At 35.5% G+C, this 12500-nt stretch overlaps 1 protein-coding gene across 1 annotated transcript in view; it reads left to right on the forward strand.

Annotated features, from left to right (window-relative positions):
- Positions 1-755: 755 nt before the first annotated feature.
- The window catches only part of gli1 (GLI family zinc finger 1), a 64259-nt gene continuing 52514 nt past the window's right edge, over positions 756-12500 (forward strand). The window contains exon 1 of the mRNA XM_079883511.1: positions 756-1197. The gene's annotated coding sequence lies outside the window, so the exon portion shown is untranslated. The remainder of the gene's footprint in view (positions 1198-12500) is intronic.

Genomic DNA, 12500 nt, shown 5'->3' on the forward strand with positions numbered 1-12500 from the left:
ACGTGTTCATGTGACCCGGCTATTTTCCATGTCAACTGCTAAGGTATTTTTGTTTTCAAAACATGTCATTTTGATTAGATTAAATATTAGATTTCATCTACAAAATTATACAAATTTCATATACAAATTTCATAAAAACATTTATAGCAAATTAACATTTACTGTGAAGATAATGCCTAGCCTATAATCGATTTACAAATTTCTTAATCCATACATTGACATTTTTATTCAGTGCTTTGAAAATATACATCGATATGCATATTAATTCATATTTACTCCCATAGAATTAGCTGTGTCTGGTGACTTTTCCCTTCACACATCATCAAACCTCCAAACCCAAACTCAATCCCGCTCCGGGTTTTGCGGCGCGCCGCGTGTCTGTCTAACGTGAGCGTTCACAAGCAGCGCATTCCACTTTTTAATAAAACTACACTTGAAAAAAAAAAATAAAAATAAAAAAAATAAACAGTTCAAAATTTGAATACAGTGGTTATTGGGCTATTTATACTGCTTATTTTGTTCAGAGCGCATACATTCCATTCCAGGTTAAAAAATAATTTCTAAAATATTTTTTTATACGGCTAAAAACCAGTACTTTTTATAATAATTATTATTATTATTATTTATTATTATTATTGTGGGAGTTACTGGTGGTGTAGGAATGACGCTGTCTAGCAGGGCTTTCTCTTTTTTCCCCTCAAGAAAAACAAAAAAGTGAACTTCCTGTTTCGGGGTGGTCCACGGAGTCTGAGAGAGAGAGAGAGAGAGAGAGAGAGAGAGAGAGAGAGAGAGAGAGAGAGAGAGAGAGAGAGAGAGAGAGGGAGGAGGGGGAGGTCTCGCATTCTCGCGCTGCAACTTTGGGCTCACGGGACCGGCGGCACCGAATATGGACCGTCTTTTCTAAAACCCGAACTTTAGAGAAAAGTTCTGTGGAGTTTGTGTGTGTTCGCGTGAGCCTGAAGGAGAATCACACCGCAGTGAAGAGGAGAGTTTAGCGCTCATATCTGCATCTGCATCTGTGTGAGTGTGTGTGTGTGTGTGTGTGTGAGGAGAAAGAGGGGCTTTATTGGAAATTCTCGAACCCCCATCGGGACGCTCTCGGCTTTCAGCTCCAAGTTTTCCAGGGAAAAGTGGAGTTTTCTGGGATCCCAGTGAGGCCACACACAGACTGATGAAGGCAGAATCCAGTCTTCAAAGGTAACGCGCTATTCCTTCAGTTCAGAAGATGTGTTTAACTTATATCTCCTGTACAGAATGCGAACTTTTATGCTACAGTGTATCAGTGCTCTACTAGCGAGCGAGTGCGCTGGAGTGTTAATCAAGTGGAATGTTTGCGTATTGATTAACAATCCAAACATGTGTGTCTATTACACACTCAGCTGCTGAGGGTCTCTTGAGTAAATGCTGAACACAAGAGTGTTTAAGTAACATGGACACACAGAAGAGGCTAAAGCTTATTAAACACGAGCTCAGATGTCATTAAGAGCCACGGAGGAGCGGAATGCAGAAATGTCACGAACTTTTCAGCGCGACTTTCTTCAGTCTTGAATTTGAATTCTCCGTTATTGCAGAGCTTGTGGAGGATTGCTGTGCCTGATGGTGGTCTCTCGGGACTTCTGTATCTTGGTGGTCTCGCAGTCGTATCTCAGACAGGGCAAATAAGCAGAGCTTCTTCTTCTTTTTAGTTTTTTTTATTGATTTATTTTTATTTTGCATGCTTAAAGGTTTCATTTGGTTCTCTTCTGCATATAATTTGATGATGTGATAGTCGTGATAGTCTTAGTGTGGAGGTCAGTCTGCTCTTCCACAGGCCGAATCTCAACAGCTGTTTCTTGTAACGGGAAATACTTCAAGTGACGAATATCTTTTTTCCAAATGTCTATCCTGGAGCCGCTGATTACGTGTGTTTTAACGGGAGCTCTTCGTGAAAAAAGATAGGAATCCTAAAACGACAAAAAATAAAAAAAATTAAAAAGTTGCATGCAATATTTAATTAGGCTATATTTAATTGTCTATTGCCCTTAAGCGACATAAAGTTTTCATAAAGTTTATATGCACTTTTTTAAATTATTAGGGATTGGGGATTTTCCTCATGCAAAAAGATATGATACACAAAACAACAACAACAAAATGTCAACATTTAATTATATTTAATCTTCTATAGCCCTTAAGGTACATAGGCTAAAGTTTTCATATATGCACTTTTTTTAATTATCCGGGATTGGGTATTTTGTATTTTGTAGCTGTGACATTCGATTGTGGTCATAAACTACATATTATGTTAGATCAAGGGAATCTGTGAAAGTTTAGAATGGGGGAAAAACAGACATCTAATATAATCTTCATTAATCTGTGTAATTGCCGTGTGAAAATCTCATACGAGTCTAGTATGTAATAATAAATGGGCCTGATGTCAAAAAGCCCCATTTCTCAGTGTATTTTTGTGATTTAACATTAACGTAAAAAATTCGTACACATTTTTTGTTGTTGTTAAAGAAAAGTATACAGCAAATGATCTTGAATTAAAATAAGTTACTGGTATGTCCAATCCATTATGTGATTAGGAAAAGCTTATTTTGTCTGAGTATTTTTCTGACCAGAGTTTGACCTCCGGAATCAAAAATGCAACTGTTTGTCGTAATATGCCATCAGTTTTAGATGATATTCACAGTTATTTTGGTAACACTTTACAATAAGGTTCATTAGTCCTTAGTTAACATAAACTAAGAATGAACAATGCTACAGCATTTATTAATCTTAGTTAATATTAATTTCAACATTTACTGATACATTATTAAAATCAAAGGTTGTGTTTGTGAACATTAGTTAATGCACTGTGAACTAACATGAATAAACAATTTTTATTAACTAACATTAACAAGGATTATTAAATATTGTATCAAATGTATCGCTCATTGTTAGTTCATGTTAGTTAATACAGTAACTAATGTTAACTAATGAACCTTATTGTAAAGTGGGTTACACTTTATTTCAAGGTGTCATTGTTACAGTAATTATATATTGAAGTACTGAGTAATATTAGGCAACTACATGTACTTACTATAGGGTTAGGACTTGGTTGAGGGACAGTTGCATGTAATTATGCATAATTTACTGTTATTACTCTGGTAAGTACATGTAACATATGTAACCAGGACACTGTAGAATCTGTATATAGTGTTTCTGAAAGCTTGTTAGTGGCATGAAGAGGTCAGTGTCTGCGAATCTTCTCCAGGTTGATGTGGAGTCTGTTCCTGAGGTGAGAAAGACTCTGTAGGGTGTCTTCCTCTCCCCCCCGAGCTCATTAGTGTTTGATGGACCTGCGTTAGAGCCAAAAGGCTTCCGTTAGCATATCACACTCGACACAGGTCTGGCCAGAAGCCTCCCCTGGAGACAGCTTGAGATGTTACACACCAGAGTGCTAAAGAGGCCTTGCATGTGTGTCACCTTTTGCTAAGATGTGGGTGGAGAACCGGAGACCGGACTTGTCCGATGAAGGTCCGGTACTAATGCTGCTATCACTGATTCACACACATCTGTCTAAGATCCGGGGATAGGGGTGTAACAATATATCGTGTCACCAAATGTATTGTGGATAGTTCACCCAAAATGAAAATTACTGTGTGAGAAAAATCCAAGAGTTTAGTGTCAGTTCTACATTAAACTACTATATATAATGTTGAATGTAATGTATAATAGTGAATATTTGTGTGTAATGCCAGATGTCTGATGTTAAAAAGTGGCCTTTATTATTTTAAATATAGTTAGTGTCCGAGTGCAAGATTATTCGTCTAAAATAATTCTGTTTTCAGCTTCAGAATCATGAATATTGTTATTCTGGTGTTTCTTTGGGTTTCAGCACCAAGTCCAAACCTATTCATTTACACACACATTGTAAGAGCAAATTTTGTATTGTAATCAACAGTTCATTTTTTGTTAACATTTTATCATATGTCTTGGAGTATCGCAATAATATGGCATTATGAGTTCAGTATCGGGATATATCGAAATAAAAGCACGCTGAGAAGAAACCAGACATCATAAAGTTATTCTTCTGCCATTATCATTTTATCATTATCAAAATATCTCCGCACTTAATGGAAAATCCAGGTCGCACTTAATCGTTATTCCATCATATATGGTCTAAACGCCTCATTTTTTGACGCATCAATTGCGAGTACATTTTCTGCCATCTTTGCAGGAATGTAATATGAAGATACAAAGTTGCATTTATCTTTAGCATAACTGTAAAAGTGAATCGTCTTCAAAAAGCTCGACAAAAATGCTGATTTTCCATTGTTCTTCCACACAAACATGCCTTGATGGACGCGTTTGACCGTTGCTCTCGAGATGCAAATAAAGAATCATTTCTGGTTCCCTAAAGAACCTTTCAGTTAATTTTTTTTAGTGTGAAGAACATTTGAATAATCTAAAGAACCTTTTTTCACTGTAAAGAACCTTTTGTCGAACGGAAAGATTCCGTGGATGTTAAATATAGGGTTGGGCATTTTCATTTTAACAATTTAGATTTTTTTTCCGATTCTGCTCATCAATTCTGATTCTTATCGATTCCTGATTTCGATTCTAATAAGGTAAAAAACAACAACGTAGATATCATTCACATTTATTAGTCTTATTGCAAAACATTTCATTGTATCTGAATACCATGAACAAAAATCAACAGGCTAAAGAACACTCACATGAGGAATCTTTGCATTTAAATCTTTGCATCTTTGGTTTAAAAATACCACAGCAAGAACAACTAGCCGAACTAATATACATTCCAAGCATTATTAAAGACAAGTAAACACTAGGTAATAAAATAAGAACAAATAAATTAATTGGTTATCGCAAATTAGCACAAATAAATACAACTGAACAAAGATATGATTGAAATAAACAGTGTTTTAATATTTCAGGTGTTCAGGTTCACAAACTGCAATCAAATGTGACTTTAAAAATAAAATATACATTACAAATATTGTTACAAAAGTTATTCAGTCAAGAACGAGTGAATTTTCTCTTTCTCTTTTGTTGTTTGATTAGTGTTATTATAGAGACAGCAGGAATATTAGTGTAATTATAGAAGAATATTAGTGTTATTATAGAGGAATATTAGTGTTATTATAGAAGAATATTAGTGTTATTATAGAGGAATATTAGTGTTATTATAGAGGAATATTAGTGTAATTATAGAAGAATATTAGTGTTATTATAGAGGAATATTAGTGGAATATTAGTGTTATTATAGAGACAGCAGGAATATTAGTGTTATTATAGAGGAATATTAGTGTTATTATAGAGGAATATTAGTGTAATTATAGAGGAATATTAGTGTTATTATAGAGGAATATTAGTGTTATTATAGAGGAATATTAGTGTAATTATAGAGGAATATTAGTGTTATTATAGAGGAATATAGAGGAATATTAGTGTTATTATAGAGGAATATTAGTGTTATTATAGAGGAATATTAGTGTTATTATAGAGGAATATTAGTATTAATATAGAGGAATGTTACTATTAATATAGAGGAATATTAGTGTTAATATAGAGGAATGTTACTATTAATATAGAGGAATATTAGGCTGCTGTCCCTTTAAGAGCGGCACGGAACTTTTTACGTTCACATAAAACATAACCGGCTGTGTTTACATGGAGATTTTAACATATTTTTGTGTGTATTGGTCTGTTCAAGTGCAAAAAGACATGGAAGAGATCTTAATCGATAAGAGGAATCCAAATATTAATTTTATAAAAAGTACCCGATTCCTGAATTGGAATTGATTTTCGATTCCCAGTCCTAGTTAAATGTTCCATCAATGCCAATGAAGAACCTTTATTTTTTTTAAGAGAGGAGTGTAGATGTAGCTTAAGTCTAAGGGTCTTTCAGAGCAACTGCAGCTTTTGTCTGTCTAGTCTAAATAGGTGTGTGTGTGGGGGGGGGGGGGATGTTCCTTGTACATGTACACAAACTCATCGCTTCGCTTCAGAAGGCCTTTATTAACCCCCCGGAGCCGTGTGAAGTCCGTTTATGATGGTTAGATGCACTTTTATCATGTATAGATGCACTTTTATAATGGATAGATGCACTTTTATGATGGATAGATGCACTTTTATGATGGATAGATGCACTTTTATGATGGATAGATGCACTTTTATCATGAATAGTTGCACTTTTATAATGATAGATGCACTTTTATCATGAATAGATGCACTTTTATGATGGATAGATGCACTTTTATCATGTATAGATGCACTTTTATAATGGATAGATGCACTTTTATGATGGATAGATGCACTTTTATGATGGATAGATGCACTTTTATCATGAATAGTTGCACTTTTATAATGATAGATGCACTTTTATCATGAATAGATGCACTTTTATGATGGATAGATGCACTTTTATGATGGATAGATGCACTTTTATCATGAATAGATGCACTTTTATAATGATAGATGCACTTTTATCATGAATAGATGCACTTTTATGATGGATAGATGCACTTTTATCATGAATAGATGCACTTTTATGATGGATAGATGCACTTTTATGATGTATAGATGCACTTTTATCGTGAATAGATGCACTTTTATGATGGATAGATGCACTTTTATGATGACAGATGCACTTTTATGATGGATAGATGCACTTTTATGATGTATAGATGCACTTTTATCGTGAATAGATGCACTTTTATGATGGATAGATGCACTTTTATGATGTATAGATGCACTTTTATCGTGAATAGATGCACTTTTATGATGGACAGATGCACTTTTATGATGTATAGATGCACTTTTATGGTGGATAGATGCACTTTTATGATGATAGATGCACTTTTATGATGATAGATGCACTTTTATCATGAATAGTTGCACTTTTATAATGATAGATGCACTTTTATCATGAATAGATGCACTTTTATGATGGATAGATGCACTTTTATCATGTATAGATGCACTTTTATAATGGATAGATGCACTTTTATGATGGATAGATGCACTTTTATGATGGATAGATGCACTTTTATCATGAATAGTTGCACTTTTATAATGATAGATGCACTTTTATCATGAATAGATGCACTTTTATGATGGATAGATGCACTTTTATGATGGATAGATGCACTTTTATCATGAATAGATGCACTTTTATAATGATAGATGCACTTTTATCATGAATAGATGCACTTTTATGATGGATAGATGCACTTTTATCATGAATAGATGCACTTTTATGATGGATAGATGCACTTTTATGATGTATAGATGCACTTTTATCGTGAATAGATGCACTTTTATGATGGATAGATGCACTTTTATGATGACAGATGCACTTTTATGATGGATAGATGCACTTTTATGATGTATAGATGCACTTTTATCGTGAATAGATGCACTTTTATGATGGATAGATGCACTTTTATGATGTATAGATGCACTTTTATCGTGAATAGATGCACTTTTATGATGGACAGATGCACTTTTATGATGTATAGATGCACTTTTATGGTGGATAGATGCACTTTTATGATGATAGATGCACTTTTATGATGATAGATGCACTTTTATCATGAATAGATGCACTTTTATGATGGATAGATGATCTTTTATGATGGATAGATGCACTTTTATGATGGATAGATGCACTTTTATCATGTATAGATGCACTTTTATAATGGATAGATGCACTTTTATGATGGATAGATGCACTTTTATGATGGATAGATGCACTTTTATGCCTTGCCTTGCCTTGCCTTGCCTTGCCATGATAGATGCACTTTTATCATGAATAGATGCACTTTTATGATGGATAGATGCACTTTTATGATGGATAGATGCACTTTTATGATGGATAGATGCACTTTTATCATGTATAGATGCACTTTTATAATGGATAGATGCACTTTTATGATGGATAGATGCACTTTTATGCCTTGCCTTGCCTTGCCTTGCCTTGCCATGATAGATGCACTTTTATCATGAATAGATGCACTTTTATGATGGATAGATGCACTTTTATGATGGATAGATGCACTTTTATGATGGATAGATGCACTTTTATCATGTATAGATGCACTTTTATAATGGATAGATGCACTTTTATGATGGATAGATGCACTTTTATGCCTTGCCTTGCCTTGCCTTGCCTTGCCTTGCCATGATAGATGCACTTTTATCATGAATAGATGCACTTTTATGATGGATAGATGCACTTTTATGATGATAGATGCACTTTTATGATGGATAGATGCACTTTTATGATGGATAGATGCACTTTTATGATGGATAGATGCACTTTTATCATGAATAGATGCACTTTTATGATGGATAGATGCACTTTTATCGTGAATAGATGCACTTTTATCGTGAATAGATGCACTTTTATCGTGAATAGATGCACTTTTATGATGGATAGACGCTCTTTTATGGACTTCAAAACAGAAACGGCCATTCACTGCCATTATAAAGCTTGGAAGAGCCAGGACATTTTTTAATATAACTCTGATTGTATTCGTCTGAAAGAAGAATGTCATATACACCTAGGATGAGTTGAGGGAGAGTAAATCATGGGCTAATTTTCATTTTTGGGTGAACTATCCCTTTAAGTCTAAGGGTCTTTCAGAGCAACTACAGGTTTTGTCTGTCTAGTCTAAATAGGTGTGTGTGTGTGTGTGTGTGTTTGTGGGTGGGATGTTCCTTGCTGTGTTTTACTGTGTGAATCCAAGTGTGTGAGAGACGGCGTTCACTAAAGCTGGCCAAGGCAGGCGGCAACAAGTGGTGTGTTTTTCCGCCAGATTCCTCTTTGGGGCTGCGCACCGAGACTCGTGTCACGTGACACTTTCCTTCGCCTCCCCCCTCTCCCTCTCCGTGCGCGGAGACCACCCTCACGGGGACCGTAGACCCCAATAACACCCTTTCACACTCCGTGAACCTGAAACAATCAACTTTTAATAGCAGCTGTCCATCCAGTCATCGGCCCGAGCCGGGGCTCAGATACCCAGGCAGGGAAGGAAGGAGTCAGAGAGGGTAAAACCCGCTAAATACCCCCGTCCCTCTTTTATTCCCTCTCAGGCTTTTCCTCCTTCCTATTTTCTGTCCCTCTTTCATTCATGAAGGACAAGAGAGAGAGAATAAAGCTCAGGACTGATGCTGCGCGTCTTCTCAACTCTTACAGTGCATGTGTCTGCTGGATTCACATTATTCGCCTTTCTTTCTTTCTTTCATTCTTTCTTTCTTTCTTTCTTTCTTTCTTTCTTTCTTTCTTTCTTTCTTTCTTTCTTTCCATTAAAGAAATAATTCCCCCCACACTCTTAAAAATAAAGGTTTCTAAAAGGGAGTTTTTGCAGTGATTCCATAGAAAAAACATTTTTGGTTCCGCAAAGAATCTTTCAGTGATTTTTTTTTACATTTATTTTAAATTAGGGATGCACCGATATGAAAGTTTTGGTATACCAAAATTTCGTTATCGATAACCTATAATTCTTTATATTTGAAAGCCGATAACTGATATATCGGCCGATAAATCTAAATCCAGATTTGTATATAATTTCTGAGAGCCTGATTACAAAAACAAAAGTCTCACCATTAAAATCCATGTGCCAAACACACAATTATAATGTTCTCATTATAATTTTATGTAGCTTAAATGACCGACATGTTGCACTTAACTTAATAATTACTGATATAAATATTAGGGATGCACCGATATGAACATTTTTGGCCGATACCAGGAACCGATAATTCTTTACATTTGAAAGCCGATAACTGATATATTGGCTGATAAATCTAAATCCAGGTTTTTATATAAATTTTGAGAGCCTGATTACAAAATCAAAAGTCTCACCATTAAAATCCATGTCCCAAACACACAATTATAATGTTCTCATTATAATATAATGTAGCCGATATGTCAGAGTGCACTTCACTGTATTTTCCTTTTTTGAAGTGATTCTAATCATATTTCAAGCAATTTAAAACCATCATGTTGAACAGTGCACATCTGAAGGAAATAATTATTTATCGGCTTTAATATATCGGCATAATCTTCTTATCGGGCCAATAATTATTACTTTAAAAATGTACATTTATCGCCCGATACCGATATGGTGGCTGATATATGGTGTATCCCTATTTTAAATAAATTACATAAAAAAAATTCAAAGAACCTTTTGTCAAATGGATGTTTAAGGTTCTTCATGGAGTCATAGATGCCAATAAATAACCTTGTGCAACATGACGATTCTGTTATTTACTTTTACCCTCATGCCATTTCAAACCCTTATAACTTTCTTTCTTCACTAGAACACAAAAGCAGATGTTTATCATCACAATGCTGATGCTTCAGTGCAAGAAAACAGTGACTGTCAAACTCCAGAGAAGAGCAGCGTGAACATTCTCCTAAACATCTGCTTTTGTGTTCCACTGAAGAAACAAAGTCATAGAGGTTTGGAACGACACAGAATCATCAAGTTCAATTAAGTTCATTTTTGCATGAACATTTCCTTCAGAAAACACTTGCAAGTGCTTCTTTGTCATTGTTTGACATTAAACGTGGACATCGGTTTGGGGTGGAAAATCTCGCGACGTCATGTTTGAACAGAACATAAGCAAATGTATGAATGTTTAAATAATGAAGCGGCCCATTCTGGCCACTAAACCACGCTTGTTTTCTCTCGCCACACCTCTGTCTCTCCGGGTTTGGTTTGAGATCTGAATAAAACGGATAATAACTCTTTCGCTGGTTTTGGGGCTTTTTGCATCTGTGAAAGACGAGAGCTCAGTAAGGAAACGCTGATTGCAGTGTAGCTTTCGAGTTAAATGCACCGATTATATTACGAAACTGTCAGACAATTGAGCTTTACAAGCAGCCATTGTCCCCGATGAAGACTATCAATGTATTGTAATCATCATGAGTGTTTCAGATGTTCACATTATTGATCTGTTCTGAAAATGATTGCATTGTCAGTGTATATATGAGAGGTATTGTTTGAGGTTTATATGGCGAGACCTGTTTATCAACTCATTTTACCTTTCACTTCAATACCTGTTCACTTCATGTTTACCCTCCGAATAAATGAATCATATTAAACCAGCTCAGCAAGTTTCAATATTCCAATTTATCTCCAAATATAGTTTATTCATGGTGTTTGACATTTTCAATAGGAAAGAATGATCAAAATAAACGACAACTCGTTTAAACAGCTTGTTTTTGTTGGTGGAGACTTTCTGTCTCAGATGTTTCTCCTGAGAAAAAGACTGTACATGTTCACGTGTGATGATGTAATAATAAGTGGGTGTGGCTTGAGGCTCCGCCCTCTAGAGTTTCAGACGAGATCTCAGCCCTGATAGACTCACGGCGAAACACTTTTTCGTTCTTTGTTCAGGGGTGAAAAGAAGTTCATCAGTGATAAACTGTTAGCGAACATCCTCATTTAGATGAATATGTAAATATGTGCAGCGCTTTCCTCTCAATAACAAAATAAACACAACAACAAAAAAGACAGCGGTGAGAAAACAGCAGTTCAGAAAGCATCTGATCATAGAGATGTGGATGTTTGATCCAGCTCTGAGATTCAGTTCTTCAGTTAAGTCACGTCATGTTTTTTATATCCCACTTTATATAATAGATTGCTTTACAGCAGCAGATTTACAGTATTAAACATGATAAACATTAGGCGCGTTTCCATTACAGATTTGCGCAAAACTTTAGCGATTTTTTCTAAATGTTGACAAAAAACTATTGCAAAATGGCGGCGTTTCCATTAACCGATGTTATGCGACTAAAACTTCATTTTTCCTCTCGCGATCAGTAAAATCATTCCAAAAACCATGGCAACGGACATTGGTGGGATTATGTACTATATCCCAGCCACCGCACTGGCCATTATTATTAATGGAAGGAGATGTGTGTGTGTTTTCAAGCATTAATGGTGAGGAACGACCCTTATTATACTGTGAGCGGCACATATGAGGAGTTTCTGGGTGTTTCTCCCTCAGTTCTGCTTCCAGGTCTTGATTGTGGCATTTATTTGAGGTTTAGAATCCATTATTCCCGTAATTATTTAGTCTTATATGAATTTAATAAAGAACTCTGTCTCGGTTTCTGTCCAAACACACCGCGTCATCTACGTCAGGTGACCTGTAAATGCACAAAAACTGTTTCCATTGAAGTTTTGCGAAATATTTCTTTTTCGAATTGCCTGAAAAAAAACCCTCATGCGAGCGGAAAAACTTTTTTGCAATAAATGGGAGTTTTTGCAAAATTGACGTGTTTCCGTTGGGCGCATTTTCAATTCGCAATTTCAATTTGCGCAATTTGAATTAGAGTTACAGCTTCAGTTTCTTCTCTAAAGCGTCTCTCCGGTTTGTTCATGTTTTCACTCGACGGACTGAACTGAAGAAATTAACCGGAGAAGATTTACACCTCAAAGAAGGCGGAGCCTCAGAGACACTCCCACCTATTACATCATCACCACAACGGACCAATGGGA

This window comes from Squalius cephalus, assembly GCF_949319135.1.
Source record: "Squalius cephalus genome assembly, chromosome: 10".
NCBI lineage: Eukaryota > Metazoa > Chordata > Actinopteri > Cypriniformes > Leuciscidae > Squalius > Squalius cephalus.